The sequence below is a fragment of the Oxyura jamaicensis genome, chromosome 21 (genome assembly GCF_011077185.1).
Source record: "Oxyura jamaicensis isolate SHBP4307 breed ruddy duck chromosome 21, BPBGC_Ojam_1.0, whole genome shotgun sequence".
Classification (NCBI taxonomy): Eukaryota; Metazoa; Chordata; class Aves; order Anseriformes; family Anatidae; genus Oxyura; species Oxyura jamaicensis.
The window spans coordinates 1,700,980-1,725,139 of NC_048913.1; the positions used below are offsets into that span (position 1 = coordinate 1,700,980).

The 24,160-nt window shown below is 43.9% G+C and overlaps 1 long non-coding RNA gene across 2 annotated transcripts in view; it reads right to left on the bottom strand.

Moving 5' to 3' along the window:
- Nucleotides 1-11,599: 11,599 nt before the first annotated feature.
- Nucleotides 11,600-24,160, bottom strand: part of LOC118177068 — a 53,743-nt gene continuing 41,182 nt past the window's right edge. For both annotated transcript variants that reach the window (XR_004755665.1, XR_004755666.1), the window contains 4 exons: nt 18,570-18,614; nt 17,315-17,394; nt 16,275-16,348; nt 11,600-15,472 (listed from right to left, as the gene is read on the bottom strand). This is a non-coding gene — a long non-coding RNA (uncharacterized LOC118177068). The remainder of the gene's footprint in view (nt 15,473-16,274; nt 16,349-17,314; nt 17,395-18,569; nt 18,615-24,160) is intronic.

The following is a 24,160-nucleotide window of genomic DNA, read 5'->3' on the forward strand; positions in this document are numbered from 1 at the left end:
GATTTAACTCTGCCCATTAGCAGCTGTCCCACTTCCTTGAATGCATTTCATTACCCAGCGTTACACTCAGGTGTGTCCCTCCATTTCGGGTGCTCGTTGCCTCACCACCTGAGGCCTGCGGCTCTGCAGGCTGAGCTCCCCACACTGCCCCTCGCTGCTGACCGTGGAGGCAACCGTCACGTTTGTGCCTTCCGTTGGCTCTCTGTGACTGGCTCAATGTGCAAGTTTCAAACACTGATAACCACGATTGTTCATGCTAATAGGTAACTTTTACAGAATAGAATAGAGAAGGTAGAGAGTACCTCGGTGCAGTGAAGAAGTGCTGACAGGCACAGGAACCACGTCTCTGGCAGTCACTCTCCCACTCCAGTTAGCTTGGTATTGAAAATACAGGCACTGCTCTGCCAAGCAACTGCCTTTCCAGGCTGTATATGGGGCAGTTAGCCAGCATTTCTGTAAATTTCAAAGGTGAGAAGTCCTCTCTGAGCTGGACGGAGACTGAAGCTCCCTGCAGGGCCCTCGTGTGACGCTGGAAAAGGTCGAACAGGAGAGCCCATGGCAGCAACGTCCCACTGGGAAAATGGCAAGGTCGAATATCCCTCCTCTGAAACCTGCAAGACAAACAATAACAGGAAGCATTCCGTGCCCTGGGTTCAGGTGTGGCAGAGCCCTTGCAGCGAAGAAGCTGAGGAGGAGGTGGCGGTGGTGGGGCAGGGCCTCGTCCCCCTGGGCTCTTCTCACTGCTGTGGCACCGCAGTGCCCACCCCATGAACGCAGCGGGAGGCCGCGGGCTTCGCTCTGCCCCAAAGCAGATTGTTAGTGACCTCGTGTTGAAACCCAAGTGCTCAGAGAAGAAATCCATGCCAGCGATGGCCCATAAAAATCTGGGACCAATTTAACAACAAAGAAGGGAGAGAAAGGAGTGAGTTTCCCAGGTCAGCATCCTGCCAGCATGTCAGCAGAAGCTGTTGGGATTTATTCGGCACACGCGTGCTGGGGTGTGCATGAGTGTCAGCGGGGCACGGCCCGTGAGCCAGGCAGGAGGACCACAGCAGCCGTGGTCCATCCAGGAGACAAGGTCTCCAGGACCACCTAGAAGAAAAGACTCTATGCAGCTGGAATTGGCAGCTAATATTTTCCTTGGGGCTCACATCTCTCTGATGTTTAAAATCGAGGCAAGGCTTGTGTTCCTGTGTGTGAGACATGGGTGTTTACGGGAAGGATGGTAAAATGATCCTGCAGTTGCATTTGGAAAGGCATTTTGGGGCCTTCTTGGCTTACACAGGTACCATGGTAGGTTATCCTGGAGTGTGTTTCTGATAGCATGAGGCAGTGCTGGAATGGGCAGGGGTTCATCAAACTCAAAACATTTTTTCCCCTTTTATTCCAGAAAAGAGGCCCAGCAGGTACCCTGTCTATGGCTGCTGTCTGCCCTTGTCTGCACTCTGTCCCCAAAAGGATGTGGCCAAAAATGTCCCCTCTAGTTCTGCTTGTCCTGGCTTCACAGCGTGCTTACAGGCTCACCTAATTTTAGGCTTCAGAACTCTCCAATGAACTCAGTAGACCTACTTACATGTAAAGTTTATGCCTGTATCTATACTTTACAAATGCCTCTTGAATGCATTTTTTATTAGGAATAACTGTTCCAATAATTTTAATAATCAATTCCTGGCCTGGGGCTTTCTTAAGTATTTTTATATTGTAGGTTTTGAGGATCCTTCATACTCAAAATCTGAAGTCTTCTCCAGAGACATACAAGTCACATTTTTCCTCCCGTCATATATCACTTCCTTTCTGAGGTGCCCAGAACTTGATGCAAGATCTTAGGTGGACTAAATTCTATTCTTTCCCCTTAAGCCTAATGAGTCATTAAAAAAGGCAAGTGGGAAATAGCTAGGCAATTAAAATACAGAATACGGAGAAAAAAATTAAAGTAATGCATCCTTGGACTGTAATTTAGAGAATTTATTAGTCATAAAACCTTGATGAGTTATTCTTATGACAAAACCTGTAATAAGAAGGAAAAAAATGATAAAAATACCAAACACATTTGTATGACAGCAATTGTAACAAGTATGGGAAATGACAGAACCCTCCTTTGGAAGGATTTGGCTTCATAATTACAATCATATGGATATCTTTTAATGTCATTGTTTGGGTAATTTGTTGTTAATTTTGTATTGGAGCCCTTTTTGCTGAAACTTACTTGCATTTTATCTTTCAAAAATAAACATGGCTCTTGTCTTCTCTTAAGCAAACTGCTGGGAGTTGTGCAACGAAGCTCCGTAAGAAAACCAGAAGGTAATGAAATGAGCCTGCCACTAAGCTCTGGAGCAGTTCCTGTCTGTGGATGAGGTTTGCAGAGGTCTACAAATGCGCTTTGTTTTTGGGTGGGACTCCACAAAATTTAGCAGTTTCACATATATGGGAAGGACATTGCAAGGGTGTCTAAACAAAAGCAGGCAGATGGCCGGTGTGAGTCACTGTGAAAATAAATAACTGGGGTTCATTCAGCAAATGAAAACTCTCCCATTCAATTACAGTCCCATGGGGAGCAGCGAGGGCTGCAGGATTGGACCTGTAAGTGCTGAGGACAGATTTACACAGCAGCAGCAATGCCAGGCCTTGGTACACAGCGTGCCACCCCAATGCCCCAGCCAGCGGTAAGCACAGCGCTGGGTAGGCAGCTGGAGCTGGGGCTGCAAGCACCGATACTGCAGCCACAGCACAGTGCAGCCTGACAAATTCCAAGCTTTACTTCAATATCTCGATGGTGGTGCCCTCCTAGGCTTAGGTGTTGTGTTACAAGCCTGCACAAGAGAGAAGGGACCGTGGCCGGGCTGAGGGCAGGAGCAGGGACAGCCCTTTGGAAGGTCTTGCAGCTCCTTTGTACAGTATCTGGGGCTACTTCATCTGAAATGCCGCAGGAAGCAGGAAAAGAAAGATTTGAATTAGAGCCTGCAGATTGAATTTCAGAATTAGAAACCAGATCCTCCTGAAATCCCACCTGCAAACAAACTCTGAGCACCGCCAGTTCTGGGGCTAAGATTTAATGTATCACTTCTACCTAAACCACTGCCCTGTCTGCATTTCCTCCCCATTACATTTCGTTATGCATCTCCCCAGGAGACAGACTCAGTGTCTGATCCATGTTTCAGCAGCGAACAGTCCACAAGCAAACAAAAAATAGCAAGCAATAAAGAGAGGGACCTGCAGCAGCGGGTAGTCAATAATACATGCTGCCGCTTTGCCCAGCTAAGTGACAGTGTTTCTCCATTGCATGTGTCAAGGCTCATTTAATTTCCCAAGCAGCTAGTGTCCTGACAGGTGGGTGAGTAACACCTATGTGGTACTTGACGTATTTAATGGGTGTCTATGAGCTGGTGGGAGCTGGGGTCCTCCCAGAACCATATAATCTCTGCCAGAAATAAACAGCCGTTGGAATGGAAGGGCTCTGATAGGCACAATCTGTTAGCACCAAATTGAACTGTCACCCTTGTGTGTCATGTTCATTTGGTTGATTAAGGAGATATTAATCTACTGTCATTGTTACAGTATCTGTCATCCTGGGGGAAAACAACAAAACAAAACAACAAAAACCAAACAAGGATATGCAGGCAGCTTTTCTGGATGTACATACACAGGGAGGGGAAAGAGGTGTGCAGAATACAAATGAAACTCGGATCTGCTACAAATACTGAACCAACTCCATCTGATTACAGATGCATCTGTAGAGAAAACGGCAGGGCCTGCATCAGGGCTGGTTGCCCCTCAGAGGCAGTAGGATGAATTCAGCACGGTCAAGTTTTGTCCCCTTGGAATACAAACGTATTTAGCCATCTGTAAAATGGGTACAATAAGGTGTGACAAGAAGGAGTTTCTGATACCGTGTTTCGTTGTTTCAGGAGGCAACATCAAACACCTTTGTTGCTATCTTTGTTAAAGGAATGTAAAGGCACCATTTATTTTTGCTGAGTGGCTTAAAAGCCGGAAGCTTTTAAAATGGTGAACAAGCCTTGCATAAAAGCCTTTTTTGTTCCTCAAATGCTAGGACGTGTTTCTGAAATGTGTGGCACTGAATGCACATAAGCTTACCCAAAGCAAATCTACCAGTCATGGAGCAACTCTGAAAGAACCCCAGCTTTTTGGCCAATCTTTCTCCTGCCTCTTTGCACCTTTCTTGCCTGTTTGCTTGTGTTTCCACCACCGAAGCAACGCCCGCACCCTGCTCTCAGCACCATCCTTTCCACCTTTTAACTGGAGATACCAGCAGTGACTACTCAGGGATACTCAAACCAAGGCTGCCAAGAGTGCCCAGCACCAACGCTGAAATAAATGCTGAAGGAACGCTGATGTTCAGCTTGCCAGACCAACAACTGGGCCAGCCAAGGAGGCAGCAACTCTGGCTCTGGTTATACTGGTTTAGAGGACTTACTGCGACCATGAGAGCTAGGTTACAGTTTAGTTGAAGATACCATATCTGCTATGAAATAACAGTGCACTGAACGTGGTCTGTGGGTTGAGCAGGAGATTCCTCCAGTTCAGGGTAATTAGGAACACTGTTGTTGACTTAGAGCAGCACGGAGTTAATGAGAGTGCACACTGCCTACAGATCTCCCCAGAGAAAATTGTGCAGGAACAAGCTGAGCTGTAGCGTTTGTGGGTACAGCTTCCACTGTCTTTCACTTGAAACTCTAGTAAATAAATTAAACTTTGGGGTGGTTTCAGATGGAGGTAGTTCAGGATACCAATGCCATTGCTAGTTAGCAGAATCCCTTAATGAGAGGCAGACTGCCACAGCTTTTATTTAAGAGCACAGCTGCCACTAAAACAAGATTTTAATGAATATGCACACATACAAAATCTCGTCTGCATAGGTTCTTACTCATTTTTGTTCTGGGAACATTAATACAACCTGAAAAGCTCAAGAATACATCATTAAAAATAAGCTGCTAGTTCTACACTTTCTTGGATGAGAAAATGTATGCTAAGCCCCTCCACCCCCCCTTACTTTTGCAACAGTCCTCATAGTTTATGTTTGAATCGATAACTATTTTAATATGGGGAGTTTAGAAAAGTTTGATTCAAATTCCTCTGACACAGTTCCATCAACATCCAGTTATAGAGCCATTCTGCATATGACTCATTAAATATTTAAAAGATTCCTATTATTGAATTAACTATTTATTGATTTATAATTTAAAAGATTTATGCTTGGCCATTAAAAAAAATTCCAAGCTGACTTTCACTTAAAGAGATGTCAGGTGCCATTTGCTGCTAGTGAATGTCTAATGTACCCTTTTCACCCCTCGAGTGAAGAAAGGACAATTACTCAAGGACCTCTGGTTCAATATTCATACTGTTTAGATGCTGAGGTCTGTGGTTGCTTTTTTTTCCTGCGGCATTAGGTCATGCTCAGCAGCGTCTATCCATCCCACAAAACCTGCCCCTCCGTGGAAATGCACAGCTTGTAGTTTCTCTCCTGTTACATTTATTGATTTGCATCCCGGATGAATTTTGCAACCTTTACGAGGCTTGCTGATTATATTCTTGTTGCAATGATGTTCTTACTGAGGTCATAAATGCGAAAGGATAAACACACACTGACACATGCATGCACATACATGCACAGCTGATCCTTCTCGTCTGTCACCAGGAACCAGTTCAACAAAGCTTTCCAGACTGGGATCCGTGCCTCTGGAAATTAACAGGCCTTTCCAAAATTAAGGATGGACTTAAGAGCGCTGCTGAATCAAGACCACAGAAATCAAAATATACTCTGAGCACTGTAGCATTAATTCCCAGCTTTAAATCCAAGAGTTACCAGGCTATTGCTTTGCTCTTTCTATAAGGAGCTGGAGTAAAAATTACTTATATATTGCCTTTATTTAGCACCTTTAATCTGAGACTCACAAACTGCTTTACCAACATTAATTATTTAAATCTGGAAGAGCCCCTGAGGGGTGCCTATTATTATAATACTCCTTTTACAAATGAGTAAACTGATGCACAGGAAGGTTAAGTGACTCACTGAAGGCCACACAAAGAGTCCACCCCAGAGCCAGCTATAGCCTTTCAAAGAGAAGGAAAAAGGGATAAAGCAGAATAAATGTACTGTCTGCCCTAACTGTACAAACTCATGACATTTCCAGATACAGACAGGAATACTACTTGGTCTAAAGGAGAAAAAAAGAAAAAGAAAAAGAAAAACAAAACATGGGAATGACTTTTTTCTGTACACAGCTAGTAAGGGTCTGCTTCAGATAATGATCTCTCACTGTTTGTTTTACTTTTGACTTTGGGGACATAAGTTTTAGTGATACACATTTTTCTACAACCCATTCTTGGCTCTCTATCAAAACCACACAGAGTAATTAGCACAGGTCTGTCAGACAAAACTAGAGCGGAGCAATGCTTTGCACTGTAGAAATGTTGCTCCAGTTTCTCCAATCCGTGAATAATAAATACAGATTCCTATGAATTGAGAAGACTGCTTGCTCTAAATGGTAACTATTTCAAGTCAGTCTGCCAGATAACTTTCCTAATGGTATTGCCGTGGGTTAGGGATTAACCCTAGGAAAATAATTTTTGAAATATCAAACACAAAACTGTAATAAATTGAGTTAGAATTGAGGTCAGCTCAAAGGAAAAACAGCAAGGCTCAGAGTAGTGAACAGCATGCTTGTTCACTACCAGAGAAACCTAGATCCCAAGCAGGGGTTTGGAGCTGTTCACAGAACAGATAAACAAGTCTTCTGACCCCCTTGGAAAATGACAGTGCATTTGTTTTATGCACTGCCATCCCCACTGGGGACGAGGTTTGCTCTGGAGCTGCTGTGGCCCGTGAGGTGCTGTGTGGGCTGTGTGGGACAGGGCCTGGCAGGGCTGGGATGCTGTGACCTGGCTTCCAGCAGAGCAGCTCTCACCTGGTGCCCAGCATGATCCAAAAAAGTGTGAGCAGGCAGCTCTGCTTTGAGTACAAGAAAGGATGAAGATTCACCCCTCCAGGGACAGCACTGACAGACAGGCTCCTTATTGGCTGTGTCACCTGTAATGGACTGGAAACTGAAAAGCCCACAACAAGGAGTCAAAACCAGCACCCACCTCTCTGCAGAGCAGGACCTCTCAGGCACAGATAAACCACCTGCCCTGCCAGCCCCGATTAGGAGCTGTGTGCTCACAACTTGTTGGCTGCCCAAGGCAGGAGAACACATAGCCCATGCCCTCGGGAACATCCCCAGTACCTGTCCTCCGGAGCCGTGCATCGAGTGGGCCAACAAATCCACCACAGGGCAGTGACAGCTCTCAGACACAGCTGATATACTGCCACAGACCAGAGCCATGGGCTGTTCAGCTGTCCATGCAGATTTCAGATGCTTCTTGAAATTTTTCTGACAAACCTGATCCAATCAGGAAATCAGCTTTTCGGATGAAGGCTCCTGAGCTGCAGGCAGGTGCCCGTGATGCGCAGGCAATTTCGTTGCTGTCCTTACCCCTCAAAGAACGCCATCCCCAAAGGCAGGTGCTTCCTCCTGCTATGCGTGACCTAGGATCCAGAAGTTGCTGGCAAGGTAAAAGCAAGGTAAACTTGTGAGCATGTGATCTGATCTTTGGTAACATGCAGCACTGCATCCAAACACAGCCCAAAATATGCATTCTGTAATTTATAGCCAGGCCAAAATGATTTGCCCACATTTGAAAGTTTTTTTAATATTAGATAGCTGTCACAGCAGCAGAAATGATGTGTCATGTTTCATCTTAAAATCAAGTCCTGAATTTTATGGTACAATATACAATGCTGACTTATACATATGCAATCACACAGCATAGTCAGGAACATATGCGAAGAGTAGTAGTTATATTGCTTTGATATTTAAGTACCTGAGAATTACAACATTGCTATGTAAATACATGCATGCATAGAGACAGGCAGACTGGAAAGGATACATACATGAATAGACTAATTCAAAATGAGTGGAGGCAAAATGAATTATTCACTCCAGGTTTTTTTATCTGCATTATTCACAGGATGCATTGGAACACAATTATCCATTTGGTCAGTAGACCTCTACCCAAAGTTTACTATGCTGGACTCACAGAAGACACAGAAAAGGTTATTTCACAAACTGAGGTTCAATCCAGCTCTGCATTTAATAGTAATCATTGTGCACCAAGATTAATAGAACATCATTCAGTGACTGAGAAAGCAAGTTATGATGAAGAAGCTGTTGAAACAGGAAACAGTTGATTTCCCAGGAGTCCCGTAAATCCACCTCTGATGTCCTTTCAAATTCTCTGTTATTGCTGCAAAAATTTTAAACACCAGTAAGGGGGTGAAACGGCTGACATACTCATTTACCACGAGAAGAATTGTGTTCTGGGCCTGCGCATGCAAACTGGTTCAATGTGCTTAGCAGATACATCAAAAAAGAGAGACCTCCTTGGAGTGGCTTTGGAATGCATGGCAGCACCTCCCTGCCTTTGTTCTGCCTCACCGGTGCCACTGAGCACCCTCTTGCTCCCCCACAGAATCCTTCCCCTTCAGCATCTCCTTCTGGGGGGGTCTCCAAACTTTCACATGCCTATGACACTGGGGGTGAGGAGACCCCTGGTACTTGTGCACTGTACTTGTGCACTGTACAGTCCTTCTGACACTCTTAACAACAGCAGGCCATAAATCTTTGCTAGGCATAAAACAATCCAGCCAAGAGAACTCTAATACCATAGGATTTATTTTATTTTATTCTGTTTATTTTAAGTCGAATAATTTTATACTGAATTAGGTCTGATGCTGTTCTGGGTATTCTGCCAACTTTAAATTGAGCCACCCAAGCAGAAAAGGCCAGGTACCATCTCACAGTGAGATGCCAGCTTGAATTAGCTGCTAATCAGTTAAAAGCAGATCCAGAAACAGGAGATAACGCTGTCCACAGTGAGTTTCCCTTTAAAAGCTCTACCGATTCTCCACATGTTTTGTGATCCGTAATTAAGAACCACTGCAGCTGTCATCAGCGCGGTAGCCCATCAAAACACTCAGAGTACGATTTTTGCAATTCAGGCCCCGACGTTCCCTCGGTGCAGGGAATCTGGGTTCAATTTTCAGCTCTGTTACAGATGCACCACCTTTCTGTAGACAAGTCACTCTCTTTGTGACTTACCTCACCACTCACCAGTGATGTGTGCACAGCTTTCCTTGTCAGCCACGTAACCTATTTAGGCTGCGAGATAACGCCAGGGAAACTATTTTCCACAATAAGAGCCTTGACATAAATGCTTCCCTGTGACATTAAAAATGACAGTGTTGAGAAACCGATAACCAGCACGTGATTCGTGAAGGACTCACAGAAATTGGAGGTTTCAGTGTCCACACATGAACGTTGTTTGCTGTAATGCTGATACTAATTCTTCGGAATCCAAATCTGTTTCTTCTTCATGTGTGTTGAAGCATTATTTGTTTTCAACTTCATTATTTTTCCACTAAATAAGAAGGAAAAAAATATTTAAATCCACATCTCAACACTTTTATTTACAGCCTTTCCTCCCCTATTGAAATACTTCCTTTCCTACTGAAATATTTTTGCTCGTGTAAAATTGCATTCTGCTGCTTTCTGTACTAGTATCAGCCGGTCAAAAGCACTGCTTATCCAGGAATAAAGTCCTTTTCCGTGCACCGGACTAATATTCTTCCCTAGAGAATGACAAGCACCTACAGTATTTCCATGCTTGGGAAATAGACAATTTTAAAACCACCTTTCAAAGTCCTTGCTTTAGGTTCAGTAAATTTGAATGAGCAAGAAATGTGCTTTTTGTCCTTTGCACTTTCTTGTCGTTTGATGGAGATGCCATCAGCTCCCAGTGGTCCTTAAGTGCGGCACGACTTCTGGTCCCAGAGCCAGCTGCTTTGCCATTAACCACAGCCAGGCTCCATCCACATTGCTGGAGTTTAAGAACACAAAACACATTTTAACCAACAGGTCACATTTACCAAATCCTAGCCATGCATGACTTTACTATGTGAACAGCCGATTCTTATGTTTCTTCATCAAGGAGTTTTTCTTCCTGCTTTCTCAGCTGTACAGTGTCTCTGCATTTTTTTTTTGGCTTGAGGTCTCTGCCTAATTATCTGTAACCTTCTGTTCGAAGATCGCTGTCCTGGCCTGATAAAAACCAGTAACTTTGAAAACAAACTGGGTCTTAATTTTCCTTGACAGCCCTTCTTTAAACATGTGGGCAAAGCCCTGGCTTAATTAAATGCACATTCGTATTCCAAACAAATTAAGTACAATTAAGGACTCTGAGTTATGGGTATCTATCACTCGGCGATGTTTTTGTAAAAATTACCACATTTAGATCAAACACAGAGGACCCTTTGCTTAATTGCTTCATTAGGGCCCGATGCAATAGGCTTCATAAATACAGGGTCTGATGTCTCTTTGGGAATTGCCCAAAAGACGGCTCTTAAAGTAATTGCTTCCACATTTCTCCCCGTGCAATGTTCATGTGCTCGCTGATCAAAATGGGATGGCTCTCAGACATGCCAGTGCCTGTGGGTCCCGTCTCGTCTTCCAGCACCAGGGCTCCTGCGCAGCTCCCAGCGGTGGCTGGGTTCAGGCCCGTGGTACTACCTGCTCAGCTGCCACGAGCAGTGGGACAGTTCAGGCAGAATAAGGCCGCCTGCAGCATCCTGGTGGCACGGTGCTTTTCTCTTCTATCACCTATAGATCCCACAGGCTGAAGTAAACAGGATGCTTTGGGATTTATTTTTCTAAAAGTTGCTCTGAAACAATAAGGAAGTCACAGAATACAGAAGATAATTGGCTTTCAGATCTTTCACTAGTTTTATTCTTTTAACAAACACAGTTATTATGACCCTTTAAAAAGAAAGCCTATTTATAACGATTGCTTTAGCTGAATGCAAACTACCTTTGATTTAATTAAACCTTCCTTTGATCACACCTATAGTCAGGAATCCAGTTAGAGGGAGTCCAGAAAAGAGATTTAACCCTCGCTCAGATTAAAGCCACTCAGTGCATTCGTGCAATGTGGATAAAGAAAGGGATAGGGGCACAGATAGGGTTTTGATGCTGTTTTCTGATGAGATGTAAAAAGAGCAGCAAAAGATATATAATTCCCTTTCTGCATTTGTCTTCTGGCTTAGCTGACAGACCGGGAGTCGTGCAGTTTCACTGAGGAAGCCAAAATAACCAGTGTGCACCCAGAAGCAACAAGAATGATTGCAGCAGAGCTCAGAGGGAGTGGGAGCTACCTTGACAGAACAATGAGAAATAGCATGTCATTCGCAAAAAAGAAACAAAACCAAAAAACACCTGCAAACACTTCAATCAAATATTCCTGTTTTTCTTTTTTTTAACCAAGAAAAAAAGTCTAACTAAAAGTTTTTTCTTTCCAATCCTCTCTTCCAGCTCCCTTTGTATTTATCTTTTTTTTTTTCTTCATTTGCTCTTGAGAAAAGAGAGCAGAAAATTGGAAAGAAAGTAAAAGGGAAAAGGAAATATATTTCCCATAAAACAAATGCTTCCATGCTTTGATCTCATGCTAAAAATACACAAAAAGGCATTATTTCTTTCATGAAACCATCTACTTTCTAGAAAGTGCTGATTTTATTTTATTTTTTTCATTGAGATCATCACTAGTTCCACAGAGCTGCTAGCAATTTAAGTCCATGCTAGTGAAAAGTGTTGTACAGGGGCTGTGCTATTTCATTTACGAGTGATATTATTTCATGAGTAAACGTGATTTCATCGTGGCCACATTGACAAGATCAGCGTTGACAAAACTGTAGACAGATGGAGCAGAAAAGGTAGAAAATAGGCAACAATATTAGCACCACTGGGGTCAGGGAGGATCTCTAAACATCAGATAAGGTACACCACATGTATTATCTTGCTGAAAGTGATTTAAAATCATACGGAGCAGACTTTTCCATGGCCCCTTCTCTCCAGCTGTCTCTATCAGCTGATGCACTTTGGGGCTGGAAATACCCCTCTCCCCCAGGTAGGGCAGGGATATCTTTTCCCCTGACATTTCACCAACCATCCAGAGGTTGGGAGCGCAGCTGCCTAGTGCTGCTGTATCACTGTCATTGGTCTAACAATACCATAATGTCTGGCCATCAGTTCCTTGGGCCACCCAAGCCTATAGAAGTTGCAGATTTACAGATTTGCAAATTTTCTTCCTGTGGATAACAGCAGGATAAAGAACTTAGCAGGGCACGAAGAATGTGCTAACAGCTCTTCTGTAAACCAGAAGTCAGCCTGATTTCCACAAGCCGTAAAAGTCCATCAACCTCCAGTGGCCAAAGAAACATAGCTACTTATTTTCTGACTGCTTTATTCTCCAGACCAATTTTCCTCAATGCTGAAGAAAAAAAATGAACGGCAGATTGTCCAGTTCATGACTGGATGGCTGGCAACAGAAATCCTATTTCCAAACTGACCCCTGCTTTCCAGCATGGCATTCATTAATTCCACAGTCTCACATTTCTAGGAAGATGTCAGTCATGTATGTGATTTTTCTATCAGCTATTAATGCCAGATCACAAGGTGAGAAAGCAGGGGTTTTAATCTCAAGACCCTCAGGAGATGGAGCTGAATACATTTGGTGTGAGCCATGTGTCTGGAAATGTCAAGGACAAACATTTTTAAAGTAAGGAGCGTTCATATCCATGTGTAATCTTAAGTACTACAGAAGTGATCCAAAACATAGCACTTTCCTTCTTGCTATGGTTGTTCAGCTGTAGCCAGCATATAGCTGCTGCTTCCCAGGAATTAATTTTAGACCATCTAACTAGGCATCTATGCATTTAGGAATTTGCATATTTATACCGAGCAACATTTTAAGGCTCTCCTGACAGCTTTGCCCATGGCAGGATGTTTAGTTTTTTATTTGCAGAAAGGAAAAGTTTTACAGCAAAAGTTCCCTCTCTGTCCCCAAGAACTGTCTGCTCCTTCGTTCTGAATATGTGATTAGTTTTTCACCCTGTATTTTGTGTCATCCCTCATTAGGCTATTTTCCCGTGGTCTGCAAAACCAGGCACTGCATTTATTACAAAGTCCCCCATTTGGTGGGAGCACAAGTCAGCTGGGAGAAACGACAGACATTTCCAGCAGCAGCAAAGCCTCTGCCTCACCCTCACCAGCCCATAGCATCATCAATAGCTGGAAGAAACACTTGCACGACACCTATTTCAAATGCCACTGGCCATTGCTACAACCAGGGACTGTTATTTAACTAAGCGCTGCATATGGTCACTCGTTTGCCCTTCACATCCTGTCGCTGATTTTCTTGCTGTGGACCAACTTATAATCATTCAAGTTCATGACTAAAGGGTGTAAAAATTGTCAGCCTTCCTATTGATGTGAACCAGGTGTGCTCATTTATGTGTTACCACGTAGAAAAGTGAGACAGAAATTTCTGAAGAAAGCACAACGATGCGGACCCTCATGAAATCTTTTCCTAGATAGCTGCTCTATTGCTTGGAATACAGATCCGAGCCTGCTTTTAGCTGCTAACTGCCATATAACGTATTATCCTACTTACTGCATGCAGTTCCAAACATCTTGTATCTGGAAGCAACAAGGGAGAAGGCTCCTTTATCAAGTCAATCTCAAATCTCATTATGTTCCTCTACAACAGTTTCCGTAAACATTCAGCAATTTTCAGTGTCTGAGTTGCGCAGCTGAAGAGGTGCATAAACAGGCTCCACTGAAATGTGAAGATGACTGATAATGTACTAACATTGAGACCCCTTGCTGTGATTATTACCCCCTGAGTGCTCCTTACAGAATGTGCCTCTTATCTCACACTGACAACGCTAATAGAATATGCATAGCCCTATTAGCATACAAGATAATAGCACCCTGGAGGGGACAGAGCCATAAAACTTTAAGTAGAAATCAAAACAGAAGGAGGAAGAAAAAGAGAACATTGTCACAAGCCAAAAAGGAAAAAAAAAAAAAAAAAAAAAAAAAGAGCCCAAGGGCAAATTTTTGCTGCAGAAAACACACATAGTCATAATTCTTGTTCTAGTCACCATGCAAATGGTAATAGTCTTTAGTCCCATGAATACTATCAGTGCCACGTTTGCTGTGAAACATTAATTGAGATAATGTGCCCCTTTCGGATGCAGCAGGGAGCCGTATGTCAAATTGTACCACAACAAAATTATGGCAACATCTGCAAGAAATACACAACAGCAGTTGGGGTGCCTCGCACTGGATAAGTCCAAGTGGGGCTTTGCCTTCGCAGATGGCATCTGTGGAAGAGCTGGAGCCTGCGAGGACCACCAGGCAGCTGCGACTTCAGGTGATACGCACACGTACCTGTAGCTCGCTACTTTTCAGCTGCTGCGCAGTAAAAAGCTTTGCAGGTTAGAAGCGTTATCTCTTGACCCTACTTCAGTCACTTGGATAAAACCTCAAACAGTTCTTTGAATGCCAAGGCCTTTCTTTAGTCACGTCTGCCCAGCGCATTCACATTTGTTCCATGTAACCGGCCATTGTACCAGAGCTTTCACTGCGCACCCACGGCTGGCAGCCAGCCACGCATTCATATGCTTTCCATCTTGCAGCAATAGCCAAAGTAAATCTTTCAGTGCTTGGCACAAGAGTGTGAATTCAATAAAAAAGGCTTCAAACAAGTTTGAGATGGCTTGTCTCTAAACAAACGAAGAACAGCGAGCTTTTTTAATGCTCATTGTGGTCCAGTTCCTGCCTACAGCTAAATCCAGATAACCCCCAGCAGCACTGACAACCCTGTCTGGTAAACCAGTCACCTGTCAAGCGGGCATGAAAATATCCACACAGCGAGGCTCAGAGGCTTGGAGGGAAGTGACCTGTTCCTTACCAGGAGCTTCAACGGGGGCAATCAAAGCTCCTTGTTGTCTTCTTTGTGAGATCTGAAACTTTCCAACGTTAGCACTGAATGCGTAGGACCTCGGGGTAATCGCTGCACGGAGCGCTGCACGCTTTTTGCTTTACAGAGAGATGGTGTCAGGAGGTAACAAGCGCTGGATCCCTGTGGTGCATTTTGAAGCATCGTGCAAAGTTTTCTGGGATTCTTCGTAGCATTCACTGTGGTTTCTATAGAGCTAAACTCTTTGTACTGTGGCTTTGTGTTGCAAAGTTTTGCAGCTTGTGGGAGTCTGCCTCACTTCGTTTTGGTTGATGGCACTTTATGCTGATGCTTTCAGCAATTACAACACAGTTGGAAAAGACTAGTAAAGAAAATCCAGCCCTCCTGGAAAAGGGAAGTATAGTGAAGGTTAGAGGAATGACTCCTGGATATACCTGTGCGTGTGTCCACGTTTATGCATGCATACATCTTCTTCACCGTGTTATTAAAGGCAAAACAGGTCATCCCAAAACCACAGCTAGTTCAGAGTCTGCTGAGGTATTTTGTTCAATGCTCTTTTGCGTTAAATACAGACTTTGGAATTATCTCTGCTTTCTTCCTGGAAAGGTAAAAAAAACGGTATGTGCTGTATAGGAAGTAACGTTCCCTCATGTAAATGATAGGTGTACAGTTCTCACCTGTTATCTCCATTCAAATTTTTCCACCTCTCTGACTAGTCTTATTATAAGGAAGGGCTTACCATCAAACAAGGAACTTCTGCTTCCACAAAAAGGCCTCCCAGCTTTGGCTAAGGCTAAAGAAATGCCTGGGTACCTTCCCCCAGAGAAACAGGGCTTTATGAATAGCTTCTAAACCTGGGTCCCAGCAGGATCTCTGAGACATGGGATGCAGTGCTTCTCCAGGACACTGAGTGGTGATTCCCATCACTCAGGCACACCTGGGAATATTCACTGGTCAGTGCTTGGCAGATGTGGGAATAATATTTTGTACATTGGGTGATTACCAATTACCTGATTTAAATTGGTTTCTGTATTAAAAAAATAATAATCTAAAGATGCTAAAAACTTGTTTAAAAATTTGGAAGTGTTATAATATGACAATGAGAATAGAGAAAACTTTGTGCACTTTAGAGGAAAGTGAGTAACCTCCATTTCAGCTTTGATCTGTAACTTTTTACTATATCCCCTTCTTTCATATCTTTATTTAATGAGGCCCAGCCCCTGTATTTGGGTCTTGCCACACTCACTCACTGAATCACACCTCAGTTCAGCAGTACACCTAAACACAGGCTTCTTTCTAAAAGTTTAACCTGCAGATGTCAAGGTCTTGCTTGTGGATATTTCCTGGCTAGAACAGTGGAAAGTCTCCCAGTAAAAAATTGTTAGTTGTGTATTACTTACATATTCCTCCAAAAGAATAGATGCTCCAACACAGCAAGGTTCTCTGTACACGAGAAACACTGAGCATGTGTGCACTTCAGAAACACACGGGGAAGGATTATCAGGCAGCTCATTTCAACAGCACCAACAGCAGTCATTTAATGCTCAAATAATTATTCCAGAATAAGTATCTTTTTTTTTTTTTTTTTCCCTGTGCTAAGGTATAACTTTTATTTAGCTGACATTATCTCCAAGGTTCCTTAGCAGCCCAGGACACAGCGAAGTAATACAGTGCAGTCTGGATGTTGTTATGTATTTATTAAGTTGTATCAGGGCCCATTTAGTAGCAGCTCTGCAGTTTATCAAGTAAATATCGAATGCCAAATACAAAAGAGAAGAAAATAGCAACATAAAAAATTTATCTTTGGGGGAGGAGAGGGAGAAAGAGAGAGAGAATGGTGCTGATAATGTGATTGTGCCTTCAGCAAAAGTGGCTAATATCCTTTTGCAAGGGGTGCGGTGTAAAAATATTCCAGAGCTGGGGGAGGAGAAGCAAGGAGAGGGAGCCTAGCTGTTGTTTGTTTGTTTTAAAGTGTATTCTGGTTGCAGGCTAGGTCAGCGGGTGGCCAGACTGAGAAAATGAGTCCCCCGGGCTGTAATAATTGTAACTGTCAGGGAAAAAAAGTCAAGGTCTTAGATAGCAGTGGTCTGCTCTGACTTCTGACCATGGAGAAATATATATGAAAACTATTGCCTGGGGCACTACGGGAAGAAACCAAGAGGTTTTAACTCCTGGTGGCTTGTGTTTATGAATTGGAAAACTCATTTTGCACCTTGGTGGTTTGTATCTTTCTGATTATTTTCATTTGCAGTATAAATGAAGCTGAAGATATTCCTTTTCCTTATGCCCAAATCTGTGATGCAATGAACACCTATTACTCGACTGGCTTTGCATTTCTGAGTCCCAAACAGCATGGAGACTTATAACTGATCTTTTAACAGTGGATATTCACAAGCAGAGTCTGAATCTGATTACCTCTCACAGTGCGCTCATTACTTACCAGAGCAGTCCGTAGTTGCCTCCAATTGATTATTCCAGAATTACACACGGGTAACTCCACTGACTTCACCAGAAATATTCCTAATACAAAAGTAATGCAAGAGAGAGATAAGAGGTTGAAAAAGATAAACAATCAAGATTAAACCACACGAACAGAAGGGAGAAAAAAAAAAAAAAAAAAAAAAAGCCATAAACCTGGCTTTTTTTTCTTTTTTCTTTTTTCTTTTTTTTTTTTTTTTTTAATTACGCAGGTATGGAGTAGCTAGTGGAATTGGTCAGGCTTTGCATGAATCGCCAATCTGCTCCTTTATTTAAGTGTTGGAACTTTAATGGAAAGTCTGCTAACAAACCTGAGCCCAGAAAGATGCATTTGGGTTGCTTACTACACACAGGTCAGGCTGGGGGTCTGGGGGCAGGTTCTTGTCTCATTTTGTGTGTTTGTACCCTAAACCAAAGGGAGGGGACACAACGATGGCAACACAGACATGCTGGTGAGAAAAACTGTTGGGCATTCAGCAGGTGTACGCACAGGGTAGGATCTTTGCCTGCACATCTCACTGTTCCTGAATGTTTTTTATATATCATAGAGGAGAGACAACTCTTCAAAGTGGCTAAGACTGCAGAAGCAACCGTATTTGCCACTTAAGCATCCAAATAGGTAAGGATGTAGCCCAGACATTTTCCTTCTCTTGCCAGGGGTCATTGAGCACAAGAACGGGCTGGAAAGCAATGCTGTGATACAGCACATTTTGAGATCTTGGTCATTGCTTTCATTTCCATGGGTTGTAAATAAAGCATCTGAATTATTTTGCAAAATTCAGTGCTGTCAGATCATCTGTGCTGGAGCTTGCAGTGTGTCCCTTTGTCTTTGGCTGAGGAATATACCCTGCTGCTTACAAGCTTCCTCATCAAAATCCATGTCCACCTTCAAAATGTTTTGACTTCAATTAAATGCTATTTTTCACTGTAAATTGTTTTGTTCAAATACTACAGATAGCCTTCTAACATGAATTAATTAGTAAACATAATTTAATATGAATTATTAAGCAGAATTGGAAATGTTTATATGCATAGCAAGACCCAAACAAACCATACGAACACCAAACAGCAATTATTCCCAGTCTGATCATGACAGCAGCATCTAAGGTGGTGCTGGTAAAAGAGGATAACTCTTGCTGGGAAGTGATTTACTTGTTGAAAGTCACCATAACAGCAAGCTGGATAACTTTTATGGGCCCCATCTGTACTTTACTCACCTTCCTTACAGCCTGCCTGTGTCTTGTGAGGGAAGCACAGTGTGCCTAATGGAGAAACAGAGGGCAGTAAATGTTAGTGGGAAGGGATAAGTTCAGCGGAGCAGACAGGAACCGTGTGAGGGAAGAATACAACAACAGTACTCATGTCTTTCAGGGTTACACAAAGAGCTCCCCTGCTCTGTCTCCCAGGAGCCCCAAATCTCAGTAATCCACGTTTCATTATGTTTTACAGATAGGCAACAAAAATAAGAGAGGTGGCTTGCCAAAAGGAGGACACGAATTTCAGACCCTCTTTAAGGTTCCTCTTCTTCTGGGGCAAAGAGCAGCGCTGGGGAGAGCGTGGCAGAGGCTCCAAGTGCTGCAGGAAATGGCAGCTCCTCCGCCTGACCAGGACAAGAGCCCTGACACTTTCACCCTCTTACCCTGCACTAAGCCTAGTTATGTTGTGCTTGGGAACACTGGAGCTTCCAGAACAGCATCCAGTCTCAACTGAACGATTTCAAGCACAGAAAACTTACTGCTTCCCTTTGATAGCTGCTCCAGCAGCTAAGGACTTTTAGTATTAAGAATAATGTACATTATTGAGATTTGTCTCCCCACCAGTGGTCTTACTGTGCTTTTTGCCTGCTAATGGGAGGATTTTTTCAGGACTTTGGCTTCCCTACCTGTGAAGACCCTTATATGTGGGAACCATATTGCCACTCAATATTTCTTTGGGCAATAAATATTGGTTTATATGCGCAGATCCCAAGTCCTATAGCGAGCAGCTGGGTTACCAGCAAGCAAAATGCACTGGTGCAGCTGGAACACCCGCACCACCTCCAGCTGCCCTCTTTGAGGACAGGAGCAGGACGCAGGAGTGGAAATCTCAGTTCCAGAGGAACTTTCGCCATTCTGAGTCTCACTGACGAGCTCACCCTGAAGCCATCCCAGGACCAGGGTGCTGGCTGCCGCTGCCCTCGCTGCTCCATGTGCGGGAGGCCGAGCGGGGTGCAGCCGTGCATGGGGCCAGCTCGTGCTCAGCACCGTGCTGCAGCAGGGGGCTCACAGCAGCCCTATCCATGGCTCGCTGATGCGGCTTGTGCCCGGACAAGCGAATGATTGTTCAAGCCGTTTGCTATTTTAAGGTGAAGGTGGTACATGCGGAAGATCTCAATGTCACTACAAAGCAGGAGGGAGGCCGCGAGGAGGAGGAAGGCAGGAACCTTCACAACTAATGTCAATTTTCTGCATCAAATATTTTGATAATTAAACAAAGCTGATCAAGAGAGGAAAACAGCATGTCTCCAGAGCTCCGGAAGCAGAGGCCCATTAAATAGAAGAGTCAGAAAGTGCCAGAGGCGGCAGCCTCAGATTAATGGCACTCCAGTAATAGATTTTCCCAGGCACAGTCACACAGGAGACAACCACTGTGTAGGCAGAGCAGCGATGAGGCCGTTAAAGCCACAGTAACATTAAATCACCTGGTACCACGGGGCGAGGGGATGGATGGGAGAGCATCGGCTGCGGAGGGTGTAAAGCTCAATCTGCTTTCAGGCAACGGGACTGCATCCCAGTGGTCATTTACAGCAGGGAAAGCAGGCGGCTCAGATGTAGGACGTGGACAAAAACAGACAGGCACGGGCTCCAGAAGGGTGGCAAGCTGAACACAAGTATCTCTTCCCACAATAGAGGAGTGGGCACAAAACATCCTCGTGTTTGGCTTTGCTGAGACTGGCCATGTTTCGGTTCAGTTGACCTTCTTTTCTTACCCAAGTACTGGTTTTCTCGCTAATGGTTCCCCATTGACTTTCAGGGTGTTAAAGCACCATTTTGAATTTGCTTAAACTTCAGGGAGGGAAAGGGAAGGAAGGCAACAGGCTGGGAAAGCAGCCCTGTTTTATTATCAGGTCAGTTTTATCTCGGCAGTGTTTGAACTGATCCTCCTTGAAATGGCCATCTTGTCTAAATCATTTCTATCCACTTTTATAATACAATAACAACAGAAACAAGGGCTTCTTCCAAGCCAGGCTGGCATGGATTAGAGTCCACCACGAGAGAGATTCGCTCCCAGCTGGGCTGTATGGAAACCAGATGAAGTGGCTGAAAATCGGAAACAACTTTTTAGACGTACTTGAATCCTGATACGATCACATCACAGGGATGGGTTAAATTTATGATCTTATCTAGGATTTTTGTTTGTAATCAATCCCAGACCTACTGGCTATCACTCACTACAAGCTTACCATTTCCCTGTGCTAACAAGGAAAAGTTGGGGCATCAAACTATGAGGGAGTTTCAAGCCAAACGATGATATTAGCAGATAGGATCAGAACTGGAATGCGACACAAAAAAATAAAAGGGCACCCAAAACAAAAGAAAAGTGATAGCAGCCTGCAGCCTGCAAATTTCAGCCTTTGTCCCTTTTGGCCTATGCTGCATACACAAACTATGATGTGTGCAGAAAAACACAGTTTACAGGCAGAAAGATTGTGGGATAAAAGCTAAGAAAACAGAAATTAAAATGGAATACCCTGAGATCAAAGTACAGCATGGAATACCGTTGCTATCTTTAGTCATGCATATGCAGTCGGGTATGCGCCAAAATGCACCGATTTCCTTGTTTTCCCCTCTGAGGTTACAGTAATCTCAGCATACAGGGCTACTTACTTTGCTAGATTGCCTACCACATTTATCATGGCAAACCTGAACCTTGTGCAGGTGGCTTGGACAGCAGATGGCAAAGAGGATCTGTCAAGCAGATTTGACCCTGCAAGCTCTCTTTGCCTACTTGAATGTAATTAAAGAGAACGGCAAAGCAGGGATGGAGCACATGGCACCAGGACCTGCCCGACCACGTTAGGAAGTTTTCATGGTTCCAACTCCAACATATGAACAGGGAAATTGCATATCTCTGTGCATGATATTTCTTTGTGTCAACTTTCATTTTGATTAAAACAGAGGCCTGTTTTCATACAACACTAGAGTCAGTCTAAGTCAGGGCAGAGAACTGTTCTTCCCGATTACTGCTCTATTTTCCACGTTGATCACTGCTGAACAAGGTACTCCAGAGCACTGGGTCTCTTGTGTACTTATCCAAAGCAGATTAAACTTGCTCTGCTTTGGGGTATCCCTCATCGTCAGCTGGGACAAAGACAGATGGCAAAGACAGAGGCAATTTGGACAATATTTCAGTCTGATTATGTCATTAAAACTTGTTTGAGTATGACCATTCAGCTGCTAGGAATGGCAGGGCACCAGGAGTGAACAGCCAGGTGTGAATGCCTTATTTCACCTGTTTTCCTTTCCCAAGTTTCCAGGCCCATTGGAGCACTTTGCACCCGTTTTCGTAGGGATCCTGGCACCTGTGGCACGTTCTGGTACTCTGTGACGAGCTGAACAGAGGCAGGCTTAAAAGCCAGATACCCCTCACAGGCTGAATGTTGAAGTGTATCCTCTACAACAGTTGTCTGGAAATATGTAGACACAGTAAATTTCCCTACCAGGTTTTTTTTTATCTTCAAATAAGCATCTAAGACAATTTAGAAGGCATAAGGAACATCCCTGCTCAGCACCCTAATAGCCCTGCACACAGCAAGGAGCTTCCAAACCCACACAGAATTGCTTTCTTCTCATCTTTGCACGGCCCAGCTCTGAGACTAACAGTGTGACAAATCTGTTAATGTTTCAACAGGCAAGTCTTAATTTTGTGCGTACCCTTCAGTCATTTTCCATATGGAATTGGAAATGCTTTTTCACAAACAGTCTGTTGATATTTTCAATATAGGCATAAAAGATTGTCCAAAATTAAAAGGTTTCAACCAAGGCATTCAGATTGCTTCAAAAATTAGAATTCTTGGGCAATCCCTACGTGTTGTGGAAAAAGTAAACAACATTATATCTGTTGTAGAAATGGAATAGAGAGGTTCAGAGCAAAGGAGGTTTACCAGCTTGCCTAAGCTGGTAGGAAAGGAACCTAGGAATCCCAAGCTCCAAACCCAGTCCCAAGGGGGCTTTCTCATAAATACTAGAGCATATTCAGATCTGAGTTTGGGCCACGAGCTCACAATCAACCCTATGCAAGCAGCAGCCTGCGGTATAATGAGTCCCCCAAAGCAAACATAACTGTAAGAGGGAAATAGCCAGGGCCAGGCTCTTTTATTGTGTATAAATCAGATCTATAAATCATGAGTGACTCATCTGAAGTTAGTGGTGTTGCTGTGCGTTAGAATGAATGGATCAGAATCTGGTCCACACGTTTCACACATTTCTGGGAATCAACATTTGTAACTGTATCAGTAGCCTGGAATGTCTCCTAATTGGCACCAAATGTGAAACAGCTCATTACCTGGGCAAGGCAAATAGCTCGAGAGAGATGTCAGAAACTGAACGTAAAGTACGAGTAGGAACATAAAGAGCAAACAAGTTCCACACACAGATAGGAACTGAGGTGTAACAAGCATTAAATAATAGCTATAAAATTTTATGCATGTACATGAATTACAATATTATTTCATCCAAACTGATGCTCACGGTAATGGCGCGTGTTGTTTTCTTCTCTGTGTGATATAAAAATGACTCATAAAATTAGTATGTAACAGCATTTGTGTTGTACAAATATCTTGCAAATTTGTCCCGCTGTATATTGGTGACACAGAGATTTATGCGCACGTGGAATCTTTTGAACCTACTTGACAGCAAATGGCTTACAAAGCAGCTGTGGAAATATTGTGTTACCCATGAGCTTAGTAACCTATACAGGTGTGGACTTTGGGGGCGATGTCCCTTGTGCCACCCAATAAAAGATGGAGGTTGAGATCTGTAAAGGAACTTGAAGGGAAGGACACCCACAACACACGACAAGCCCTGCGTCACGCAGCCAGGTTGTTTGTTAATCTTCAAAAAAGAAAGTGCTCGAGGATCCCAATGTTTATTCAAGCAAATAAAGTTAATAAATCCTGTTAAAATGTTACTAAGAGCTTTGCTGCTCCGTTTGAGATTCATACCCTCAAGTCTGAATGCTGACTGGGGAAAGGAAGTACTATTAACTAATGCAGGAAATAAATCCTGCTTTGTCTGCCACAAATGTGGCTCCTTGACATTCCTGAGAACAACAACCCGTACGTTTGAATGATGCCATAACCACGAGGCGAGCAGAGATGTTCGCACATCCCGAGGCGGATTCCGCACGTCCATCACCTGCCCTTAGCCTGGCGATCAAACCCTCCTCCCTGGGCACCTGGGCTCCCTCCGGACACCTCCCTCCCCAGGCTCCATGCTCTCCGAACTGAAGGCTGGGAGCAAGGGGCACCCTCCCTGCGACCACTGCTCACACGGTGACAGCCAGGACCAAAACCTTCCCCGCTCCCACCCCACAAGCCCAGCTCCTTGGGGCCGGTGAAGCCTCCTCTGCTGGGAGGTAACCCCTTCGCCACACGCTCCAGAGCAATTTTCTGGATGCACAAGCATGTTCCCTTCCTCCTGCCTAACACCTTTGTGATTGCCTCAGAACTGCACAGCTTTTTCATGCATTTTTGAGCCTCTTCCATGGCTTTTTGAGCCTCTGCCTCTACATCAGTGGAAGGAGCCTGCAGGTCCCTGCTGGGTTGCAC